Source organism: Pelodiscus sinensis, chromosome 10 (genome assembly GCF_052426305.1).
Source record: "Pelodiscus sinensis isolate ZL-2025 chromosome 10, ASM5242630v1, whole genome shotgun sequence".
NCBI classification, from domain to species: Eukaryota; Metazoa; Chordata; order Testudines; family Trionychidae; genus Pelodiscus; species Pelodiscus sinensis.
The window spans coordinates 12321439-12346478 of NC_143061.1; the positions used below are offsets into that span (position 1 = coordinate 12321439).

Genomic DNA, 25040 nt, shown 5'->3' on the forward strand with positions numbered 1-25040 from the left:
TTAAGGGATTGTGGATTGGATAAATGGACGGTAAGATGGATAGAAAGATAACTTGAAGGCCGGGCCCAGCGGGTAGTGATCAATGGCTCGATGTCAGGATGGCGGTCGGTTTCTAGCGGAGTGCCCCAAGGTTCGGTTCTAGGACCGGTATTGTTCAATATCTTTATTAATGATCTGGATGAGGGGATGGATTGCACCCTCAGCAAGTTTGCGGATGACACTAAGCTGGGGGGAGAGGTAGATACGCTTAAGGGCAGAGATAGGGTACAGAATGACTTAGACAAATTGGAGGATTGGGCCACAAGAAATCTGATGAGGTTCAACAAGGACAAGTGTAGAGTCCTGCACTTGGGACGGAAGAATCCCAAGCATAGTTACAAGCTGGGGACCAACCGGTTAAGTAGTAGTTCTGCAGAAAAGGACCTGGGGGTTACAGTGGATGAGAAGCTAGATATGAGTCAACAGTGTGCCCTTGTAGCCAAGAAGGCTAATGGCATATTAGGTTGCATTAAGAGGAGCATTGCCAGAAGATCCAGAGATGTCATCATTCCCCTTTATTCGGCTTTGGTGAGGCCACATATAGAGTATTGTGTCCAGTTCTGGGCCCCCCACTACAAAAAGGATGTGGATGCATTGGAGAGGGTCCAGCGGAGGGCAACCAAAATGATTAGGGGGCTGGAGCATATGACTTATGAGGAGAGGCTGAGGGACTTGGGTCTGTTTAGTCTGCAGAAGTGAAGAGTGAGGGGGAATTGATAGCAGCCTTCAACTTCCTGAAGGGAGGTTCCAAAGAGGATGGAGAGAGGTTGTTCTCAGTAGTGGCAGATGGCAGAACAAGGAGCAATGGTCTCAAGTTGTGGTGGGAGAGGTCCAGGTTGGATATTAGGAAAAACTATTTCACTAGGAGGGTGGTGAAGCACTTGAATGGGTTACCTAGGGAAGTAGTGGAGTCTCCATCCCTAGAGGTGTTTAAGTCTCGGCTTGACAAAGCCCTGGCCGGGTTGATTTAGTTGGAATTGGTCCTGCCTAGAGCAGGGGGCTGGACTTGATGACCTTCGGAGGTCTCTTCCAGTTCTATGATTCTATGATTCTATGATGAGGAAAAGTCCTTGCCTCGGAAACTTCACAATCTAGGTCAGTCAGGAGGCAACAAATCAATCAAATGAACAAGTGAGGTAGAGAGGGGTAAAAGAAAACAGAGTTTAGCATAAGAGCAGGAGTCAAAGCTAGTTGGTCCTTCTGAGGTGTTACTAATGATTTATACTGGTATAAGGCCAAAATCAGGCCCATTATGCTGCAGGGAAATATTAGCCCAGTCCAGACATCATTAATCAGACAAAATCCCAGTGTGCTAGCTAAGGCTCTTACTCCAGTCTGTGCTTTGCTAGGGCAAAGCTCACTCAGGCAAAATTCCCATTTACTTCACTCTAAGAATTAATACAGACGTAGGAAGGGCATCAAGACTTGTTCCATCAGCAGCTAAACAGGTATCCTATCTCCTTTTCCAAATAAATATTCATTAAAGACCATAATAAACACAACAAAGGAACTGAGAATTACACTCCAGCTGAGATGTTAGCCTGAAAAAGCAGAGATGTGTGTGGGTCATAACCCAACATCCAGCTGAGAGATTATACCCCAAAGTGTCCACCTTGGAGTTTCTTGCATCATTTTTTGTAAGCATAAGGCATTGGTTACTTGTGGAGACGAATGTGAGATTATTTGGCAGTGCCTATGTTTTGTTACTCCCAAAGGTCTCTCCCAGCACCTATGGCACTATAAAGATATCATGGAGTTTCATTCATCTCGTGAATGCTGCAATGGGTTGTTATAGATTGTAACATTTATTTTACAGTCATTGTATATTGTATAACATATGCAAATTTCTTCACAAACAGGACTTAGTTTATTTTGTGACTGGAGGACAGCGTGTTACACCACTGATGCTTCTTTGACTTTTAACTCAGAATGGCCAATGCTTACTGAAAGGTGCTGTCATAGCGTGATAATCAGAGGGACAGAAGGAAGACTAGGTCAGAAGGCCCTGGAGCTCCATGCCAAGAAAGCAAAGGTTAACCATGGCCAGGAAGCAGCTGGAACTTTCTGGAGTTTTTTAAAGATCTGCTTCTAGGAGTAGATAAACAGACAAGCTGACCTGCAGAAGGAAAGTCCTGTTCTGTTTAAAGTTGCACTCTTCTTTCTCTCTCACATCTACACTGCATGCTTCTTTTGAAATAAGCTATTCCAGAAGAAATACTCCAAAGTAGCTTATATTGAAATAGCACGTCTACACCACAGAGAAGCCTCAAAATTAGTCTGAGGCAGGCTCCCTTAATGTGGATGCATTACCTCTATTTAGAGCCCCAGGAGGCGCTGGGAAGTAATTACTTTGAATGGCGCTGTGAAGGAGCTATTTTGAAATAACAACAATGGAGAGTCCACACTATAGCTATTTCGGAATAGGTGTTATTCCTCGTGGAATGAGGTTTACAGAAGTTGGAATAAGCCATCCGTTATTTCAAATTTATTTAAAAATAATGGAATTGCTGGGTAGACACTCTTATTGTTATTTTAGAATAACGGCAGTTATTCCGAAATAACGCTGCTCTGTAGATGCACCCTCAGGGACTGAGAAGGGTCTCAAAGTCTGCTGTCCTCCTGCAGCAGCAAGTAATTTGCCATTTAGCCTCTCTCAAAGCTTGAGCTTTTCTTTGAGAGAGGACATAGGAGTGCAATGAAAGCAGGAAAGTGAAGGTAAACTTGGGAAGCAGGAGATTTTTTAGACCAATTGAAACTATTAGCTGTGTGCCAGACTAGCTAAACTCCTGTTTTTCCCTGGTACTGAAGACCCGTGGCAAACAAGCACAGTGATAGCTGTTATAAAATGACTGCCTTCATTGCCCTTCCTTTATATAAGTTCCTATTTCTTTCCCTTTGTTTTATGCACTATTTTATTTTAGCCTGCACAAGTAGACGAACCATATGTAGATCTGAAATAGCATTAGCAGCCCTCTGATCCCCCAGGCTAATTTACCTTACCAGTTTACTGCAATTATTACAGTCCCTTATGGAGAAGTAGATTGTGAACTGCAGCTAACAACATATGATTTACATGCATGCTTGTTGTTGTTTTTTTTCAAAGCTCTGATCAAGACCTTGTCTCCGTCTGGTGAAATTAGGGTGAATAATTTCCAAACCAGACGTTCATGAATATAATCCTAATTTATGTGAGAACCTTCATAAGCCTAAATTCCTTGCTGCCAATGCACTTGTAATGCCTTTAATGACTGCAGCTACATAATAGATAGACCTTCAGAAGGACAGACTCATCAATCAAATGTAGCAATCCTTTCCCAGGGAGATGTTGAAGGATTTACCAGTGCTTCATGACATGTACACCTTGGAATCTCTGAATTTGATTTTAAGATGTTTGCTAGGTAGTAATTAAGTCAGACCCTGCTTGCACTGACAGTTCAAGGAAATCATATTTCAACTTTTCAGGACATAAATGGAAAACAAATTAGTCCTTGGCCATTACTGAGTTAAAAAGACCTAACTTATGACTTGAAATACTCCCACATAATCATCCTTCCAAAGCTTTCATTTACTGAGTTAATAGTTGCTGCCACAATTAAAGATGTAAAGGAATGAAAGAATCCAAGATCATAAAGCATACATAGTTATTTTTAAAAATTGCTCATCATAACTTTGTACTGTTTAAGAAAGTCATGTTCTCCCTTGTCAGGAAGTGTCAGATATCTCCTTTGTGGTCACATTAAAGTTTGTTTCCCCAGAGGATCAAATTCACCCCTGTGCAAAGTGCTGGCATAAAGCTTATGTATCACTTAAATTTCACTCATGTCCTGCATTTTCTTCTTTGGTCCAAATCCTAGTGGAGAAGGTGCTCCTCTTAATGTTTCTTGGATGGATGGAGAGGAATTAATGTGGCTAATGGCTTCCAGTCTTGTTCCTCATCAGCATAGTTCTGAATTCTGTTCAGTCTCCCAGTTTTCAGCCCACTTTGTTTAAAAATATTCAACATCAGCTAAAGAATGAACTAGATCAAATGCTCATCCAGTCATTACTGCAATATCTCACACAAAGAGTAGCCTGGTGCCCTTTAATACAAACCCTCTACCAATGAAAAGACCTGTTCCCAATCAGTACAAATGGAAAAAGTGAGGAAGGGGGAGCACAAAAACAGAAAAGAGGAAAATACCTAGTGAGCTTATACTGAGTCGCATTAGAGCACTTTGAAAGTTGCTAGGGCACAGACAACCTACCTAATGTGTGGAGCAGGACCTTGCTTGGGGGTTGGGATGGCAATTGGGATAATAACGAGTGTACATCTAAAGATCAGGCACCAAGGGTGAAGCCAGAGTCAAGGCTGAGGGGCCAAACCAGAGGTCAGATCCAGAATCAGAAGTCAAAAGGTAAGCTGGAGTCATAGTTGGACATAGACAAAAATTGGAGCCAGAAGGCAGAAATTAGAATGAAGCAAGGAGGCAGGAGCAGGAAGCAGAAATGATGTGCAAGCATTGCATATGCTGAGCAGCCACTGTGCTGCTGCCATTTTAGGGCCAAATAGAAGACCAATTGCTCTCCCAGCCCAAGCCATCATTTGGATGGAGCTCACTGGGCCTGACTTAGCTTGCTGGGTTGCTTTGCAATCAGGCTTGGAGCTAGTGGCACTCAGTGAGGAGCAATGCTAACAGAGAAGTTAGTAACATCCATAGCCCTGGCCCATCCACGGGTGGGGTTATGTAAATACAGTTCACTCAGTTTGCTTAGGCCTGCTAGATATTCAACTGTTAGAAAGGTGTTTTGCCCATTGTAACCAATGTGGCTGTGCTAACCCTAAATGCAAGAATTGTAAGATATGATCATCAATGCTTGCACTTACTAGAGATGCACAAAATTCAGATTATGTTTAACTCAGTTCAAAGGAAAGAGACGATCAGTGTAAAGAATTTTGGACGCACAGGGGTTTGACTTTCAGGGCACTATAGATTAAGCTGGGGAGGGAGGTGAATCAGCAAGCTGCATGCCCTTTGGGTGTGAGCTGCAAGACTGGTTTGACCTGTTTCTCATGCTGTTTCAATGATAGAGTAAAAGAAAGGCTCCATAAGGAGTCTCTTTTGTATGTAAATGTACTCCAGTGGCTGCTGCAATCTCTTGTGGCTGGACTGTGCTTTGGGCCAAGAGCTGAAATCACTGAGAGCTGAAATCATTACGTTTGGCCCAGAGTCAAATCCACCATAAGCCAGTGGAAAATGCAACAAGCAGCATGAGCAGCCAACAGGGTGGTAATGGAGAGGCATGAGGAGCAGCTAGCAGAGTGGCAGCAGCGAAGGACAACCAATGGTGAAGCGTGAGGAACAGCCAGCAGACCAGCAACAGTGAGGGGCAACGAATGACCAGCAGAGCAGCACCAGAGAGCAGCAAGCAGGCAGATGGTATGTAACCAGTGGAGTGGGTGAGATGCCTCCTACTTTCCCCATACTCAGTATGTGAGGTGAAGTCTGCAGATGCACCTCTGAACTCTGGTCTGCCCTGACCAAAGACAGTGACTGTGACTGGGGTGGAGAGAAGGGCTGGATATGTGACAGGGACATTTACGTTGTTGGACTTAAGAGCTTGAGAGGAAAAGGACATTGCCCCACCTACTTGAGCTGGGTCGTTTACTTCAGGGTTTGGTTATGAACTTTGTGTGTGGTGTTTTCCCAAATTAGCGCCATGTTACTTCTCTCCCTTTTTATTAAAAGTTTCTTTTCTACACTCAGATTCTGTGCTTGCGAGTGGGGAAGCACTGCCGCTCAGAGGTGCCCAGAAGGTTGTGTGAATTTCCCAGGTTACTGGGTAGGCCTTAAGCCAGTTCTGTGTTGGAAGGATGGAGAGGAACCCCTAGATATTGAAGTTGGCCCTGACTGCTACTGGAACTGCCTGGCAGGTGGGTTGCATATATTATAAGACTTCTGCTATAAATGAGAGGAGAGGTCCAAAGGAAAGCTTTGTAGCAACAAAGTAGTGCATTTTAAGGTGAAATCTGAAGAAGAGTCAAGGTGCTTTTTGAAATCATCCTTCTGCCTTTAAACCAAGGCGATGTTCTCTGAGTAGCATAACCTAAGAGGTTATTTTCATTTCTAATTTCTCAAGTCCTGTCTCCCGCACTCATGGCAGGACCAAGCACCATCTATAGCATCCCTGACAGGGAAATCAAAGAGTTTTCAAATGGGTCAGGCATGAACATCTCATGCATAGGTTGGTTTTGAATGTATGATTGGAAGAGAAGCTGAAAAACTGTCATACCATTTATTTGATACATTCTAAGTTTCTCTTTAAAATATCCAATGGTGGAGATGCTCAACCCTCCGTAAGCAATTTATTCTAGTGTTTAATAAATAGTAACTAATAATGTAGGGTATATCTTTATGCACTGCCTCCCCTCCTTTCAGAAAGCAGGCTCAAGCTTCAGTGGAAACATCTCCATGCCTTTTTTTTAGACACTCTAAAGTGTGACCCTGAATCAATTAATCCAGTTGCTGAAACTCACTGTCACGGGCCTTCTTTATTTTTAGTGTAGACATACACTTAGGCCTGGTCCAACACCAATTCTGTTGAAACACTTCCATGGATTTGCTTGAGGGCTTTGGGTGATAACACAAACTATGAAAATGAAGAATGGGCCCATAAGAGAAACTGTTTCTAGTTACAGTTAGGTGTTAGAATTCTATGTGTAACCACCATTAGGTGGATTTGAACCTGGGATCGATAGAGCTAAGTATAGGAGCCTCTACCATCTGAGCTAAAAGCTAGCTGGCTCCCAGCCCATGCTGTAGAGGTCTTCTGATCGTAGCTGTTTCTGTGGTCTAGATGACACTGCATGGAATAGTGAACCACACGTAGGCGTGCATAGCACATTTCATTAGGGTGTGCACCCAAAGAATGTTTTTAAATGCACTCTTTGACCCCCATTAGCCACACCCTCTGCCCCCATTAGCCACGCCTCTGGGGGTAATACTTTTGGGGCAATATGGACACATGACCAGAAATAAAAGGTTTCATGTGACCACCTCCCTCCCCTCCCCAAGGACTTTTTCCACCATCCTCTTACCAATAGGGATTAGTTTTGCTCTCACCAACACTCCCCCCCCTCATGCAACTATCCTGCATTCCCTTTAACCCAATGTGTGTGACATTAATTTGGGGGGTGGAGAGGCTGGGGGAAGTGTCCCCTCTAAGAGTTTCCTCCCATGAGCACAATAGATTTTGTGTTGTGCACCAGTACTGAGTTTGTGGCTTGTTTGGATGTGCCACTGTGGCACCCAAATTATTAATAAGTATCTTAGGATATGTCTACACTACCCTCCTAATTCGAACTAGGAGGGTAATGTAGGCATACCTCACTTGCAAATGAAGCCCGGGATTTGAATTTCCCGGGCTTCATTTGCATAGCGCTGGGCGGCGCCATTTTTAAATGCCGGCAGTTCGAACCCCATGCCGCGTGGCTACACGAACTAGTTGTACTCCTCATTCCACGAGTTCGAACTGCCGGCATTTAAAAATGGCGCTGGCTGGCTTTATGCAAATGAAGCCCGGGAAATTCAAATCCCGGGCTTCATTTGCAAGTGCGGTATGCCTACATTACCCTCCTAGTTCGAGTTCAAACCTCTTCCCTTTCCCTCTACTGCCATATCTCCTCCCCTTGCTCCATCAGCTCCCCTGGTGCCTGCTGCCCGCCCCCCCCCCAACCCTCACCCACCTCTGCTGTCAGGACTCCTGCCCTTCTCACTGCCCTCAGCCTTCCTGAGACCTGCCCCCCTCCACCAGCCCTTCTCTCCCTCCTGTACCCACTCCTCCAGTAGCCCCACTCTGATCATGTGAGCTACTCCTCCTCATCCCCTCTCCTAACATCTCCCACTACACACCTGCCCTACCTGTCTCCTCTGGTGCTGGTCCATCCCCTGCAGGTGTCTGCCCTTCTGCTTCACCCCCAGAATCCTCTGGCACCTGTACCTTCCCTTACCCCTGCACCCTCCTAGTGCCGCCTCCTTCCCTCTCTGCCCCTGCCCCATTTGCCCTCTTTTTTCCTGATGCCCACCCCCTCACCACCCTCTGCCCCCATTCCCCTCATTCCCCTGTGCCCTCACATATGCCTTGCTCTATCCCTGCCTTCCTCATGCTCATCCCTTCTTTCAAGCCTTCTCCCATCACCTCCCCTTCTCCCCTCTAGCCCCCCAAAGCCTTTCCCCTCTCCTCTCCTAGCACCATCCTGTCCTCCCCCCCCCCCACTGACACTTTCCCTCCTGCCCTTTTCCTCATTGTCTCCACTTGGCCCCCTGGCATTTGTGTCTCTCCTCCACCCTGTCCCTTGGTGCCTTCTCCTTTCTTCTCCTGACCTGCCCCCCTCCCCTCAGCACAAGCTCCTTCCGCTCTGATCCTTTCCTCCTATTTTTCCCTCCTCCTCCAGCAGCCACCAGCTGGTCTGTAACAGAGTTCTAGGGTCACCCTGACTGTCACCCTTCTGGTGCTCCCCCTAATGTCTTTTAGATTTCTCAGCCCCCTTTTGGGCCACAAACCCCAACCCCGCAGTCTCTGGTTCCCAAAGTTCCAGCAGTCCCCATCACTTGGTGCCTGCACCAGGTCCAACTCATAGGTTTGTGAGGTGTCCGGTTTTCTACCGGACACTCCAGTTTTTGGGTCCTCTGTCTGGTAAAAAAAAATCCAGAAAATACCGGACACATGCAATGTCTCATATTTCCTGATTTTCTGGCTGGGCGCCAGACTGAAGCCTGGCGGTGGTGAGGGGAATGACTGGAAGGTGGGGCGCAATCGACACTGGGAGCCTCTAGTGGAGGGGGCTGGCCAAGAGGAACGGGGAGTGGGAAGCAGAGCTGGCGGGGGGGGTCAGGGGCCGCAGGGCTGGCTGGGAGGAAGGAGGCGTAGGAAGCAGAGCTGGGAGGGTGTTTGAGGAACGCGGGGTTGGCAGGGAGGATGAGGGGGGCTGGGAGGAAGGGGGATGGGATGCAGCTCGGGGGGGGCAGGGGCCAGCCACGCTGCCCCCAACCCCCGCCCCCAGGCCAGCCCATTGCCCCGACCTCACCGCGCTGCCCCTGACCCCGGGCCAGCTGCACTGCTCCCCATCCCACCCCCACCCCCCAGTCCAGCTGCGTTGCCCCAGACCCGAGGCCAGGCCAGCCACACTGCCCCCCGTCCTCCGCCCTGAGCCCAGCTGCGCTGCCCCCGACCCTGGGCCCCTCCACCCTAAGCCCAGCCGCTGCCCTGACCCAACCCCAGCTGTGCTGCTCCCGAGCCGAGCTGAGCCGACCCCCAGCCTCGCCGCGCTGCTCCCATCCCTTGCCTTCCCGCCCAGGGTTTAAACTTACCTCGCTTGTTGGGGAGGCGGGGGTGACGATTCTGCTCCCTGCCGCCTGTTTCTGTGGGGTCCTAAGACCCGCCAGATTTAACCACATATGCATGGCAAATCCTGCGCAGCATCCGTTCCCCAGCGCACCAGGGCGGCCCTTTGAAACATTAGGGTGTGCCTGGGCACACCGAGCACACCCCTTGTGCACGCCTATGGTACCACACTAGGGGTATGTCTAGACTACAGGCTTCTGTCAACAAAGAGCGTCTAGATTGCATCCAGTTCTGTCGACAAAGCAAGCCGCTTTGTCAACATGAGAGTGTAGACGCAAAGGACAGTGTAGATGCAATAATGCCTTCTGTCGACAGAACTCTGTCGACAAAAGGTGTTATTCCTCGTAGAATGAGATTTATCGCCATCGACAAAATTGCTGAGTTCTGTCGACGTTATGTCAACAGAACTTGGTGGTAGTGTGGATACAGATACAGTTTTGTTGACAAAAATCCACATTTGTTGACAAAACCCTGTAGTCTAGACACACCCTTCATGTGTGGGTTACATATGCCCTTGGTTTTCTGACAGACACTGCAATAGGTGTCTTCATGGTGACTTTCACTGGACAAAGTATTTGTAATCAGTAGCTTATTTGAAACCTTTTACACATGAGTTGGATTGATTTAGTATTCTGATATTAAACATAGTTTAGTAACATATTTTCAGCACTTGGGATTTTGGATAAACTATTTTCTTTCACTGTTTGCTATTTGTTATTCATTATTTGTAGTGTGTGACTTGGCAATTAAGTGTCAGTATTCTCTCAACTCTTTGTCTGAAATGTCTATTAAAAGGAAAAGGGAAATCAAAGGGTTTTCAAATTGGTCAGGCGTGAACCTCTCATGCATAGGTTGGTGTTGACCTTATAGTTGGAAGAGCATCTGAAAGACTTTCATAGAAACATTTTACAGGCAGAAATCTAACTCTTGTATGTCTGAGGAAAAAAACAATAAAAAGTGCTGTAATTTAAAACAGATTCATGGGTTTCAGTCCAACTAATGTTCATGAATACTTTTAGTGGAATTTTCCAAGCTCTGTTGATGGTGACTTTTCATCCACCCAATTAATCTAATTCCTTTGTAATAAGGTAAACACTATTGCTTTTTTTGCTATCTATAGGCAATTGGATGAGCCATAAGTCAAAATTAGAATATGATTATTCTGCTACAAGGTTTGCACTTTCCTTTCAAAATTTCATTATTTACAATCCATTTCTTTTGGTGACTTTTTGCTTCTAAGGAAATTATACTCTCAACCATAGCTAATAGGATCACCTCCCACACTATGCTTATGAGGTAGGAAGGGTGTGTGTGAATATTTCCATTGAAATTTTGTTCCTTAAAGATATTTTGGGGATGGGTGTGAGTATTTGGGTGAAGAATGCAGCAGAGATTGCACCACAGAAGATTCCAACAGGGCTTTTGATAGTAGTTATCTCTAATCTTTTGTTCTTGCTGTCTGGGTGAAAGTCAATCCCTTCCCTCAAAGACAAAGTTGAGAGGTTATGTGTAGGAGAAATATGCAGGGATAGAACTCTCCCTTCTAGTTACTGCTCTGCCCTCGGGTCTGAGTAAAGGCCATAACTCTTGTGTAGGTTTCTATTGGGGGTTGGAGGCCGCTGAATTGGCATAGTCATAAAATGGAAGCTTTGTGGACACAGGAAATGGATTCTTATTATTTGTTACTGGCTCAACAAGGCACAGATCCTTGATCTTGGAGTTCCTAATGATAATGATTGACTCATCTTCATGGTCTTTCCTCATCCACTCAACCTTTGCAAGTCCCATCCTCTGTGTTAGCCTAGATAGAAGCTGTCTAATAATCCTGGACTACAGCACCCGTGGAGTACTGAATCCTCTGAGCACCTGCCCTTAGGTGCTAGAATTAGAGGTCTGGTGGTGCTACAGCGCCCCCTGGCCTGACATAGTTTATTTTATATAAAAGGCTTCCAGTTTGGCTCAGTGGTTCTCAGCACCCCCTCTATGAAAACTCCTCCAGCATCCTTGCCATTGCCTATGTGTTGTAGGACTACAACAGTAGGGGGATCCCTTCACTCCTGCTACCTAAAGCTGGGTGAGTTTTTCCCACTCTGAGAAGTTATCTATCCAAACCTATCTTGCAGCCATTATGTCATAGGAATGAGCTTTCATGTTATAACAGGGTCGGCAATCACCTCACATGAGCGCCCCCATTTGGCCATATGTGGGTTCCTGCATGTCCTCAGTTTTAGAAAGCCTTGCAGCTACTCAGCCCTCTGGCCAAGTCACACTGCTTGTGCATTCACAAACCTCTTCTGGCTTATACTTCTAACAAGGGCCCATCCTGGTGCTCTTTGTAGCGTATCTCTGAGTGTCTCTTGTCTGCTTCCCTGCTCAGTATGAGAGTGGTGCCTCCAGAGCTTCTCCTCCTAGAGACAATATTCTTATAGCTTTCCACACTGAGCTGTCCTTGGTTCTGCCAACCAGTCACCCCTGACCTTCTCCCTTCTGGGTGTGGGCTGCAACTGAGCTGCCTCTAGTCCTGCAGCTCCTCTTATACAGTCCCTCCTGGCCCCTGATTGGCTGGTTCCTCAGTAGCCACTCTAGCCCACCAGGAGGACTTCTCTATCGCCTTAGGACTTGGTCTGCCCCATCACACATGCAAATAAGAATTACATTTTATTGCTCTCTCTTGATTCTGAGATACATGTCCTAGTCAGGATAATGTTTTTTTAAGAAGTCTTAATAATGTCTTAGAAATGTACATAAGCAGGTTTCATGTTCACAGAGCCCCTGAAAGGAAAGTTACTGGACAGTTATGGCATGAGCAAGATGAATTGCCTTCTGCCTCTTCAGGAGGGTTAGGGTGCAGGCATGTTGGAGTTAGCTGACAGCAACATAACTTAAACAGGAGACCGGAAGAGCAGTGCACATGGCTTAACCCATTGAGGGGGGAGGGATCCTTCTCATCTCACTTCAAATACCTCCTCATGTCAGAGCATTTGGCAGTTTTCCTTCGACTTAGAATCATAGAATTATAGGGTTGGAAGAGACCTCAGGAGGTCACTGAGTACAACCCCCTGCCCAAAACAGGACCAATCCCAACTAAATCATCTCAGCCAGGGCTTTGTCAAGCCAGGACTTAAAACCCTCTAGGGATGGAGATTCCACCACTTTCCTAAGTAACCAATTCCAGTACTTCACCCCCCTCCTAGTGAAATAGTTTTTCCTAATATCCAATCTAGACCTCCCCCACTGAAACTTGAGAGACCATTGCTCCTCATTCTGTCATCTGTCACTGCTAAGAACAGACTCTCTCTATCCTCTTTGAACTTGTCTTAGGGGTCGTAGCATTTGGCTCATTATGTTCTTTGACACATTTCCCTCCATAAGGGAACATATAAAGCAGGAAAACAACAAACTTTTTCAAAAATAAATTTTAGATAATATTTATATTGAAAAATTAAAGATGTCCTGTGACCAGAGTCTGCTCTCCATTACCCTAGCATAAATTCAGAGTAATGCTACTGGACAATTTGGTAATGGAGATAAGAATCTGGCCCATTATCTATTGATCAACACAATCTACAGTAATTTAATTTTTTTCTTTCTGCTACTTAATTGGTTCTTTTGCCTTTAGCAGATTTAGAATTTTAAAGTTCCATTAAAGACGTGTCTGTAATCATGAAAGTTTTAAGGGCATTTCTTTCTCGTTTCATTACTGCAGCAGCATAGCCTAGAAGCCTACCTGTTTCTATAGGCTAACAAGAACAGCTGCTGAATCAATATCGAAAACTCTAATCAGTGCTAAAAGTCTGGATAGGAGCTGACAATACAGGACTGACACTATTGCCACTGAACAGCTGCTGGCTTTCTAGCAAGCATGAGAAACTGTCTGGAAAACCATACATTTTTCATCATGTTGTACACATTAGTGAACGGTTTCTCAGTGAGCCACAAAAATGTGTCAGCTCATTTATCTGGATTAATGCTTAATGCTGCAATTGAGGGTACACTAGAAAATCCCCAAATCCAGCTATAGATATAGTCCCAATTCCCAAAAGAGCTCTTGAAACTGCATTTGCAAATGCATGATTTTGTGCAAGTAGACAGTTGCACAGGGAATGGACTTCCCCAGGCACGAACCTCACTACTTTGGTGCAAAGTGCGAGGCTTATTTCTATTACCTTCTCTAATACAAATATAGGGTTACATGTATATTTTTTAAAAATAAAATAAAAAACCTTCCCTCCCCATACCTTTAAAAAAAAAAAAAAAAAAAAGGCCAGGCCACTGCACAAAATGATGAAAATGCAAGCCCAAGCATTGTATCTGAATGCAGTGCCACTTATGAAGAAAAATGGGTTAGGATGAATGTCACTTTCTGCTCCTCATGCTGACAATTAACAAACCAGAGTTGGTGTTCTGTCTAATTTTTAAACCCCAACTTAGTGAAGGACTATTTTGTCCCATAGTCTCATTTATTTAGCCAAACATATGTTATTGCCTTCAATATAGGTGTAACTGAGTGAATTTTAATGGCCTGTGATGTGCAGGAGGTCAGACTAGATCAGCAGTGGGAAAACTATGGTCTGTGGGCCTCTCATCTATCCCACTAAAGCTGCAGGGGTGGTGCCTGCAGATGTCAGTAGCAAGTGGAGCTAGCTGCACCCCCCAGGAGCCGCTAGTGGACATGCTGGCCATTTCAGGGAGCCAGGTGGATTAAGGCACATAGGGAGCCTGCCTTAGCCCCACTGCACTGGCACTCTAAAGCTGCCTGAGGAAAGCAATACCGGGCTGGAGCTGACATCCCCACCCTTTGCTCTGAGCCCCACCCTGCACCCCAACACTACATTCATGGCCCCCCAGAATTTTCCTACCCAGCCCTTGGACCAAAAGTTTATCCACCCTCTGTCTAGATGATCTAATGGTCTCTTCCTGCCTCAAACTTTCTTAATCTAATTAGTGATGGAGCCACATCCCTAATAAGAACATGATTTCTTGGGAGATGGTTCTACCATAGAGGCACTTGGATATGGATTCTTTCAGAAAGATTAGGAAATTAATCCAGAACAGAACAAAATTTACCTTCATCCCAACACTGTGCAGCATTCCTATTTTTTAATCCAGATGAAGGATGGACCTGGGACAGAGTTGTGGTAACTCCTGACTTTATGTATGTAAGTGTTGCAGAATTTCATTGATTGATTAGTAGCCACAAGAGAGCAATAACTAGAACTTTCAAACTTCTGCTTAAGTAACAGGCACATGTACATTTACTGAAAAGTGCATTGTAGGGCTTCACCTAAAATATCAGCTCAGAACAGCCATTGAGTTTCTTGTGAGTTTTCTGGCTACTCAGCTTTCTGTTTGGAGTAGATACATGAGAAGAATTTGGCTCTTTTTGGAGATGAGTAGGAGTTAGAGTCAAATAGGAAGGTTCAGATTAAAATCTATTTTTCTAACATTCAGGACTAGTGCGCTATAGAAATAGTAATGAGTGTGCATGTTTGAGTGTGAATTTCCCTGAATAATTACAAGTACAGGTTGAACCTCTCTAGCACCTCTGGCACCCTCTGGTCCGGCAACATCCATGGTCAGGCATGATTTTAGGTAGCCGGAGGTCAACTTATCATGGATGTTGGCAAGTTTCCTGTGGTCTCATAAAGTTTGTTTACAGCTACCAGTCCTGGGTTTCAGTTGGTTCTGTGCTGTTATTTAGCTCTAATTTACTCCAATTGTATTCTAAGAGCCCAGTAAGCAGTGGAAGTGTTGGTAAGGCTGCTAGACAATATTGATTTCACATGATTTGGCAAATTCTCTGGTTCAGCACCAGTCAGGTTCAGAGGGTGCCGGACTAGACAGGTTCAACCTGTAGTAACTATAGTACTTACAGGACTCTCAGGTCAGAGCTCTACACGGCATGGGACAATTCCTGCCCTAAAGATCTCACAACCATTCTGTTTGGAGTAGATATAGATGAAAAGAGGTGAATTTTACAGATGGAGAACTGAGGCATCAAGGAATTAAATGACTAGCTCTGAGCTGTACAAAGAAGAGCTAGGAACTGAAGCTAGGTCTCTACACTCCTGGTCAACCCCTTAGGCAGGAGAATATCCTTCATCCAGACTTTGAGGGTTTTGCATCAGACCTGTCTCTCATCTAATATATTTAACTGAACTGTGCACTCGCCAACCTGTCTGAAACAAAGAGCTTGTGCTCTTTAAATTCTGCAAAGCTGCCTTTTCAAAAAACATTCTTGTCTGAAGGCAATGTAATGGGTCTTTGCCTAAGTTAATGTAAGCCATGAACAATTGGAGAGCTGCCAACTTAAATTTTTAAATAAATACCAATGTTAATTTTTAAAGTTTAGATACATCGTGTACATTTTTACTGTCGTTCCCACTTAGTGTTACACAGACTTTCCAAAGAGCTGGAAATAGTCTTATCATGAGAGTTGCAGAGCCATGCAGGAGGCTTCTCAACTGAAATGGCATGGAGTGGGCGCTGAAAGGACGGCGATTCACTTAGCGTGTGCTATGTAGGTGTAATTTCTTCCTCCGAGAGAAGCCCCTACCTGCAACTTAATTCACTCCTGAAAAATGGTAATGGCTTTTACTTTTTCAATAACACTTCTTGTTTCCTTCAAGTGCTGCCAAATAGAACCCAAGAGGAGCACATGCATTGTATATTGCCAACATAATGGTGATTTGTATTAATAAGGTCACTGTTGCTGGGTCAGAGCTCTGTGTGGAAAAGAGATGTAATGTCATGAAGGTATTCCTTGGTCTCTGTGACCATATGGTTACAATGAGCTCTTCAGGCTCTCTTTCAAATCATTTAGGTCTGTGGTTTTCAAACTTTTTGGCCCATGACCCGTCCTGCTCAACACAGACCTTTCCATGGACCACCAGTCAACCACCTGTGATGACAAAATGGGTGCAGGAGTAGGCTAGGGGTTGGAGGCGTCTGGCCGGGAAGGAGGGTGCAGGAGCGGTGTGGAGGGGGAGGGAGGAAGGGAGGATTCAGGTGGGGGTACAAGGTCTTGGCAGGAGAGAGATGGGGAGCGCTTACCTGGCTCTCTGCCTCCTGCTGCTCCTTTTAGCCATGACTCTGACCAATGGGAGCAATGGGGAAAGCCTCCAGGTGAGTGGTTTCCTGCACTGCCATTCCCCAGCCGGGTAGAAGGGGAACAGCAGTGCATGGAGCTGCTTCCTGCCCTCACAAGCTGGATCCTGCCTGCAAGGTTTCTCCCCTCCCCCACAGTGGGAAGCTGGTGCTGGCGCTCCAACCGCACCAAGGGGGTGGGAATGCAGGACACAAGGCCCATCTGCAAGATGACGTTGGACCACTAGTGATCTGCAGACCACACTTTGAGAACCACTGATTTAGGTCCAGGGCTCTGGGCATCTAAAGCAGTGGTGTGCAACCTTTTTTGATCTGCGACCCCCACACTATGGGGGCCACCAACTGCCGGGCTCAGCCCCCAGCTGGCCAAATCTAGGTGCCGCGCTGCGGGGGCCACCAACCACTGGGCCCAGCCACCGGCTGGCCGGATCTAAGTGACACGGGGCTGCCAATGGCCGGGTTCAGCCCCCGGCCAGCCGGATCCAAGTGTCGCGACCCCACAGGAAGACATCAGCGACACCCTTGGGGGGGCACAACCCATGGGTTGGACACCACTGATCTAAAGGACCTAGCTGGGCTAGTGAAATTCAAACCAATAATAATGATAAACCTTTTAAGGAGAAGACGATCTTTGGTGGGTTCAGAGAGGTAGTAAAAAGCGAGTTTCCTGGCTCCTTGGAGTGGGCACAGAGGAATTTTGCAAGAAGATGCAATATTGAGTAATATGAAAGAATGGTGTAAACAAGTTGTTACTTGGCACTGACCAGAGAGGAAAGATATTTCAGATGGAAACCAGGGGGAGCAGCCATAGATCTGGGGATGGAATGTGGAAACAATTCTCTGAGACTGCTCTTTGTTTACTCGCCCCACTCACATGACATAGGTCAGGGAAATAAAAGTTTACCTCACAGCTATTGTGACTCTGAGCCCTTTAATTAATTCACTAGAGGAATGTTTCTGGGCATTTGGCTTACTGGGCAGGAGCCAGGGGTTCTTTCATGGGGCACCAAATGATGTGGACACCCCCGACAGCATGATCTCAGTGTATTTTTCATGAGGTGTTTTTTTTAATTAAACAATACGATAATGCCTCCTGATAACTCTCTACTGGGCATGTGAGCTTCCTCCACTGTGAAATCCAAACACTACAAGCTGCCTTCCATTGTCTACACTTTTATCAGGCTCTCTTCTGTAATATGTCAGTCCTTTCCAGGCCCCAGACCCATTATGTCCCTCAGCCTTGATCTTCATCTTAAGGGTAGTGAGACCAAAACAGTTCCAGCCAATCCTTTGGTTGAAAGTAAACCAAGAACAAAAACCAAACCCTGCAGAAACTTTCCCAGTATCTCTCACATTCAATTTGGTTCCTTTCAACACAATAGCAGAATTGAAAGACACATCCTGCAATAAAATGAAACACATCTTAGTACAAAGAGCACCTTTAATATATAAGTGCAATGTTCACAGTAAGTAATAGTCTTTATGAAATTGTATCACTCCTGTTCAACAAAGTTTGGTCCACAAATAAACAAACAAAACTTAAAAAAAAAAAAAGCCAACTGCAATAGGAAGTAAAAGTTCTCTCCACTCTGAGGTACCATGAGTATTTCATTGTGAATGTTCCCTTTTATATTCAAAATCACTGTGAAGCCATCTGAGGAGAAGAGGGCAAAAACATGTGATATTGCTTCTGCACTCAATCAGTCTTTGCTGCTAGTAGATCAGCAGTATACTGGCACCTAGATGTCACCCATGATTATAAACACTGTGGAGTGACAGTCGGCAGCTCTGTTGCAATCCATTTACATTAGCTGAGGATCATCTCAGTTCAAATTTTGTCCATTTCCAGTTTAACAGTCATAAAACAGCTATATGTAAAGTAAAGGATAGAGGGGCCGGAAGATGACAATTCCACTTTTGTGCCAACTTCTGAGGATTCACAATTTGTTTCTGTTCCATATTGGAACTAAACCGAATCATGTGCAATGCTTTTTGGGGAAAAAATCAGGATTTTGTGTGGAAATGGTGGGTTTTAGCTCAAAACCCTGTTTGCTTTTCGATTTGTATCTCTTCTCTTTTTCCTGCTGGACAAAACTGTTTCCAGTGAAAACATCACCAAAACCAATAGGCCTCCACAGAAAGTTTTGGCTCTGATGAAACAGTTTTGACCAGCTGTAGTAAGGGATTGTAATCTAGATAGAACAAAATTTCTAATTCCTGACTCATTGCTGCACATGTTAAGTTTCAAATTCCAAGAGAGGGCTGTTTCCTGATTCAGTTTCCCAGGGATATGATACCTCAGATCACATTTCAGATGGAGGTGGAAATTATCCATCTACCAGAACTTTTATAGAATACTGAAAGAAAAATAGAATGTACTGCTGTCTCCATAACTTTGGAAACCATGACAAATATTGTGTTTCTTAATCAGAGTTCAAAATCAGTTGCTTGTTGCTTTATAAATTTTTCTATCCTTAGCTTAAGAGACCTGTTTGTCTTCAATTTTCTTTCTCTTTTTTGGAATTTTGGTATTCGGTTCTTGGCTTTTGGTTTGTGCCAATGTTTAGAACTCATAGAAACCCAGGTTCTAACTGAGCTTTTATTTGAAACAGGCTTCCACATGATTTGAGTTCAAGCTTTGTTTCTTTTGTTCTCCAGGGATCACGCCAAGCCTAGAAAGCTATAAAACATAAAATGTGGAATAGTACATTACAAGTCAATATATCATTATAATGGGAGAAACATCTCAGATTCTCTTTTCTGAAGGAACAACCTAAAGGAAGGGAAAACGAAGTTGTGAGAATTGATTCTATCCAATGAATAAAAGGCCTGCATGAAATGTCCGTTTTTTGCCTGCTGAAAGGGGCTCATCTAGAACTAATCCTACCTGGTACCTGACAATCTAATGTGATTGTTGTATCATTGCTTAGATATTCTAGGAGTTGGAAGCCAGAGAAAGGAACCTAACACTGTTGTTGGGTAGGTATTCATGTATATGCCACATGTTAAGTGTCCCGTTTTCTCTCGGAGACTCCCAGGTTTGGGTGCCCTTTTGTGGAGGTAGCAAGTGCTTGAATCTCCCAGAAAAAGGGGAATGTATATGCCTTAAAAAGCAACCTCCTAGTGATGGGTAAACTTCAAAACTTCAGAGTTTGGAGGTTCAGTCTGGATAATAATCGAAATGTTCAGATGTTGGAACTGAAAACTGGGCTGGCCCCTAACACAGTGTCTAGCACCCTTTCTTCACTCCTGTTTTTTTTTAATACCACCAGAACCTTTTATTGATGCATGAATTATACACGTTTACTACACGCCGCTGTGACAGGCATAGACAGAATGCCTTTCGCTATGGCACATAGCCATACCTACAGTGCCAACTCTGTACTCTGCTGTAAATGCAGACATAGACTACGAAGCATTTTTTTTTCATGCCCCAGGCATGGAATGAGGAGACATTATTGTCTTAAATCTAAACTGAGAGCATCATCTGGAAGTGCAGGAAACATGATCAACATACTGGGGATTACCACTTACTAAAATATTTTGCATTCTTATTGTCTTTTCTGGTTTCAGTCCCAGTTCTACATTGATTGGCGGCCCGCTTTCGTATAGCAAATCTTGTGCTATGTGTTTATAACAGATCATCCGGCAGTGGGCTCTCATCACAGAGGGTATGTCTACACTACAAAGTTAATTCGAACTAACGGACGTTAGTTCGAATTAACTTTGATAGGCACTACACTAGCGCTCCGCTAGTTCGAACTTAATTCGAACTAACGGAGCGCTTAGTTCGAACTAGGTAAACGTCATTCCACGAGGACTAAGCCTAGTTCGAACTTACTAGTTTGAATTAAGGGCTGTGTAGCCCCTTAATTCGAACTAGTGGGAGGCTAGCCTGCCCCAGCTTTCCCTGGTGGCCACTCTGGCCAACACCAGGGAAACTCTATTGTCCCCATCCCGGCCCCGGCCCCGGACCCCTTAAAGGGGCATGGGCTGGCTACGGTGCCCGTGCCAGGTGCAAGCCTGTCAGCACCCAGCCAGCAGACCCTGCACCAGGCACGGCTCGAGCCAACCACCCGATGCCCCCCAGCCCTCCCCCTCTTCCCGGGACCAGGCTGGCAGCTCCCGGGAGCTTGCTCAGGACTGCAAGAGGCGGGCACCCGCCTGGTCCAGTGCAGACATCGTGGACCTCGTCCACGACCTCCGCACTAGGCACTGGAAAGCGGCCATCTAGGGCAGGAGAGTTGCCAGCCTGGCCACCCAGGAGCAGGTTTTCATGAAAATCAAGGTGGTCCACTGAGACCCCCGACCCTGAGCTTAGAATGGCCGTACTGGGTCAGACCAAAGGTCCATCTAGCCCAGTAGCCTGTCTGCCGACAGCGGCCAACCCTAGGGACTCTGGAGGGGATGGACCAAAGACAGTGACCAAGCCATTTGTCTCGTGCCATCCCTCTCCAGCCTTCCACAAACTTCGGGCAGGGACACCACTCCTACCCCCTGGCTAATACCACTTCATGGACCCAACCTCCATGAATTGATCTCACTTCTCTTTAAACTCTGTTCTAGTTCTAGCCTTCACAGCCTCCTGCAGCAAGGAGTTCCACAGGTTGACTATTTGCTTTGTGAAGAAGAACTTTCTGTTATTAGTTTGAAGCCTGCTACCCATTCATTTCATTTGGTGTCCTCTAGTCCTTCTATTATGGGAACTAATGAAGAACTTTTCTGTATGCACCCTCTCCACCCCACTCGTGCTTTTATAGACCTCTATCATATCCCCCCTTCATCTCCTCTTTTCTAAGCTGAAAAGTCCCAGTCTCTTTAGCCTCTCTTCATATGGGACCTGTTCCAAACCCCTCATCATTGTAGTTGCCCTCCCCCCTCCCACCTCCTTTTCCCAGTCTCCCCCAGTTTTGTTCAATAAAAACAGATTCTATTTTTGAACACAATTGTCCTTTATTTTGTACATCAGGAAGGGGGGCTAGGGAGGGGTAAGTGGAAGGAGGTGAGGGAGGAATGGGGTACGAGCCCCCGATGGGGAGGACTAGGCTGGCTCTGCGGGCTTCTGGGAGTGGAAGCTCTCCTGCAGCCCCCCAGTTACCCCCTCTCTCCAGATGTCAGCCTGCGGCAAGTGCAGCCGGTCTGAAGGCCGAGTGCTGTGATGTGCCCAGTGTGGGTACTCCGGGCAATCCAAGCCAGGACTGCTTTGCAAGCGGGGCACTCCTGAGAACTGTCTGTCCGGGGTGGGGGTCGGGTCCCTTTAAGCACAGCCCTCGGCTAGCCTGAGAGAGCAGCTCCACGCTCGAAGTCCTCATCTGATGCCCTGCCGGCACTGCTTCCGGCCATCCTTAAGCCCGGTTCAGGGTCCACTCTGTGTGGACATGCTAGTTCGAATTAGCAAAACGCTAATTCGAACTAGTTTTTTAGTCTGGATGAGTTAGTTCGAATTAGCTTAGTTCGAATTAACTAATTCGAACTAAGTTAGTTCGAATTAGCGCTGTAGTGTAGACGTACCCAGAGTGTGTGTTGGGGGGAATCATTTCCAAAGATTCTATAATTCTTCCTCTTTGGATGGTCCCAGGGTAATTTATTTTCTGTTGTGTTGCTCTCACACGTCATTTAGAACCAGAGCCCTCAAACTGCATCATCAATTGCACAAGCAGCGGCCTGAGGTTTGTTGTATTTTTTTAATGTAGCACAACAGAGTGACAGGCTGTGTGAACCAGTCCTTTCATGAATACAGCCTAACAGGAAAATCCTGCCATCCTGCAATATTCATTCACTGGATCATTACTTTATATATTATGTTAATAATTAGGTTACAGAGCTCTCATATTGCATTCCCACTTGTCCAGCAATCAGTTGAATGACCGGGGTTAGATTTCATGCGTCACAATGGAAACTGAACATGTGGCACAAGGGCTCAATTAGCAATCTTTTCCATTTACAACCTATTGAACTTTTCTAGGCATCAAGCCATGATCTTTCATAGTCCTCCTCTCTCTCGCACTTTCTATTTTGGAAGTGCCTAATTTTTTATTAGCACCAGAGGCCTCAGCACTGGGGGTGATGGACAGTAATGGGTGCTTCCGCCTGCTGAGAGCCTTCATGGGGCAGATGGTCGCACCCTGGGGCAACTCAGAGGCAGGGAGAAGGGATAGCAGCGGGTCGCAAGGGGAAGGACAGGTCGGTTGTTGTCCCTCCAGGACATGATGATCCCCCTCTGAGGCAGCAGGGGTCAACCCCGAAGCCTCCACCTCCTGAGAGAGGAAGGCGAGCCCGCCGCCCACCACCAGATCTTTGTAGGTGGCAAGGTCAGCAGCCGCCCCCTCAGTGGAGGTGGGAGCAGTGGGAGCATCTTCCATGGATGCCCCCTTTTGCAGAGACCCCGGGAGGGAGGTGTTCACCTCTCCCGCAACCGCCACGGTCGCCTCAACTGCCCCATGGTGCTGTGAAGTGTCCGGGGGCTCAGAGAGTGGAACGGCTCCAGCATCCACCCCCATAGGTACAGGGAGGCTGTCCTTCCCTTCAGTGGGTGGGGTGGAATGCTGGGCACGCTTTTGGTGCCTCCCCATAGCAAGCTCCCATTCCTCGGAGGCAGAGGCCTGAGCTTGAATGGAGGAAGAGGTCTCCACGTGGGGCGAGGCCGCCACCAAGAGACAATGGACCCCGTGCCTCCTAGTCAGGGTGGGAAAGGGGCCGCGGCCACCGGGAATGGAATTCCAGGAGGCGGCGTGGGGGGCGGCAGGTGGGAGAGTGGCAGCTACCTGGGTGTATGCCCTGGGGCCCGGGACACCGTTGCCCCCAGAGCTGGTGGAAGGAACAGGGGAGCAGGAAGATGGGGGAGCCACAGCCGACATGTGGACCGCGGCAGGGGAGTGAGCCCTCGCCTCAGGAGGTTTTATCTTCCGGGCAGGGCTTTTTCCTTTTTTGGTCCCCAGGCCCTTCCTACCCCTCAGTAGTGTATTCTTAATGACTGGAGGCACCGCAGCAGGAGTGGTTGAGGCCCCGGGGTCCTTGTCCTTGTCCGTCCCCTTTACCGTAGTGACGGGGGGCCCGGCAACCTGAGAGGAGTTGTCGTTTTTAGGGAGGGGTTGGTAAGGGTCAGCAGGAGTGTCACAGGACAACCTCTCCATTGTGGTCATGGGTGGGGAGGAAAAGACAAACAACAATTAGGGGAGAACAAAAAACACCAGAGGAGGAAACAATGAGGGAAGAGGAGGGTAGGAAGGAGGTTTACGGCTCCCCCCATTAGGCTGGAAGTGGGGTGGAGGGTGACAATTCAGAAAGGGGAAAGGGAAAAAGGGGTAAGGAATACAGCTCCCAGCACAGGATGGAAAGAGTGGCTCCTCCAGCTGCACTGGGGAGATGAGGGGTAAATTATTATTTAAAGAACATGGGGGCAAGTGGAGCTGTGTGTGTGTGTGAAGAGTAACTAAAAAGAGGGGGAAGCTCAGGCACCAAACACAAGAAGGCGGGGGGACACGCAAGAGGAAGGGTGGGACCAGCAGTGGAAGGGAGGCAAGCAGTGAGGAGATGCCTGCTTGGGGTGGGGAGGCGGGGGGAGCTAGCCACGGCTGGGGGAAGGAAACCCGTGAGTCCACAGATGCCTGAGTAGTAGGCCAGCAATACCTGCTGCAGAGCTCAGCAGAGCAGAGGAGGGGCGGGGAGGCAAGGAGTGGGGCTGAAAATGGAAAAGGCCCCTACAGAAACTGGGGTTTGGGAGGGAGCAGCAGTAGAATGCAGGGGCAGGGGAACCACCTCCTGCCCCCACCACCCCACAAGACCCCCACAGTCCCCACCCAGGGGTCCTGATGGAACGCCCCTTAGTCCCTCCCCCACACAGGACAAGCTGTGGGGAGAGAGAACCCCCACACAGGACAACCTAACCCTTACCTCCTCTGCCTTAGGGAAAGCAGCAGCAGCAGGAATGGAGTTCAGGCCTGCCGAGGTGAAGGAGAAAAGGGGGAGGGCCAAAATAGGCCCCCCAAGAAGATAGGAGGGGACCTCCCCCCACCCAAAGGAAGGGCAGCAGAGACCCCCTTCTTCCCCCCCTGCATCCAGCACCCTCAGCAACAAGCTGAGGCGAAGGGGGGGGGGAAGCTGCCAGCAAAAAGGCAGGTGGAAAAAGGAGGCCTGGCCCAGAATGTAATGGTAGCCAGGGTCCTCCTACCACAAAAGCAGCAGCCCCCCTTCCCAGACACTCCCTCCCAAAAAGGAAGAAGGGTGCAGGGGAAAGTGCAGCACCCCGAGAGCAGGGTGCTGCAGATACGCAGGGAGCTGGGTATGTGGTTTTACGATCCCTGAATAGCCTATTAAAGATTGTGGCCCAGCCAGCCACACTTGAAGCCTACCCCTGGCTTCAGCCTGAAGGGAAGGCAAATGGGAATAGCTGCAGCCACTTAAGGTGGATGCGTGCACTATAAAAACACTCCTCAGGCAAGGCTAAGGGGGAAGGAGAAAAGGGATGGACGAGAGGAGAAGTGAGCGAGAAGAGAGCAGCCCAACGCAAGGGA

At 47.0% G+C, this 25040-nt stretch overlaps 1 long non-coding RNA gene across 1 annotated transcript; it reads left to right on the top strand.

Moving 5' to 3' along the window:
- Positions 1 to 1189: 1189 nt before the first annotated feature.
- On the top strand, positions 1190 to 20168 carry LOC112545019 (uncharacterized). Its single transcript, XR_003088400.3, has 3 exons — positions 1190 to 5456; positions 5784 to 5950; positions 19186 to 20168. It is a non-coding gene; the product is annotated as an uncharacterized LOC112545019 (long non-coding RNA).
- Positions 20169 to 25040: the final 4872 nt, after the last annotated feature.